A 543-nucleotide genomic window follows, 5' to 3' on the forward strand; every position below is an offset into this window, starting at 1 on the left:
ACGATGCCGTTGATGTCGAAAAAAACGATTAGCATGGCTTTAAATTTTGATTTCGACATCCTTGCTTTATTCATTCTTGACGATGCAGGAGTTTTCCAGTGCATGCATTGCCGCTTAGTTTCAACATCGTATTGGAATATCCAGGTTTCATCACCATAGGCCTCTTTCAACAACTTATAGCACTCAGTCGGAGTTTTTTTTAATTTAACGAGAAATTTCACATTGATCCGTTGCTCGTGTTTTTCGTCACAAATTGTTATCGGTACGAGAAAAAAACAAGTTCGTTTCTAACCTCTATAGAAAAAATACTACTACTACGACAAAAACGTGTTTTCGTACTGGAATAGTAGACACTTCCAGCTATCCAACGCTGCATTCGTTTCCCACCCTACCCCTCTAGGACGCCTTCTGCGCGCGCAGTCTCGTTATTTAATAGCCAGACCTCGTACGTTTTCAATCATTACGCATGCGTGCGTAACATGCCCTAATCGTACTATCTGAGATGAGAAATGGAGCGTGCTTTTAATTGATCCATGGAGTATG

This window comes from Trachymyrmex septentrionalis, unplaced genomic scaffold (genome assembly GCF_001594115.1).
Source record: "Trachymyrmex septentrionalis isolate Tsep2-gDNA-1 unplaced genomic scaffold, Tsep1.0 scaffold86, whole genome shotgun sequence".
NCBI lineage: Eukaryota > Metazoa > Arthropoda > Insecta > Hymenoptera > Formicidae > Trachymyrmex > Trachymyrmex septentrionalis.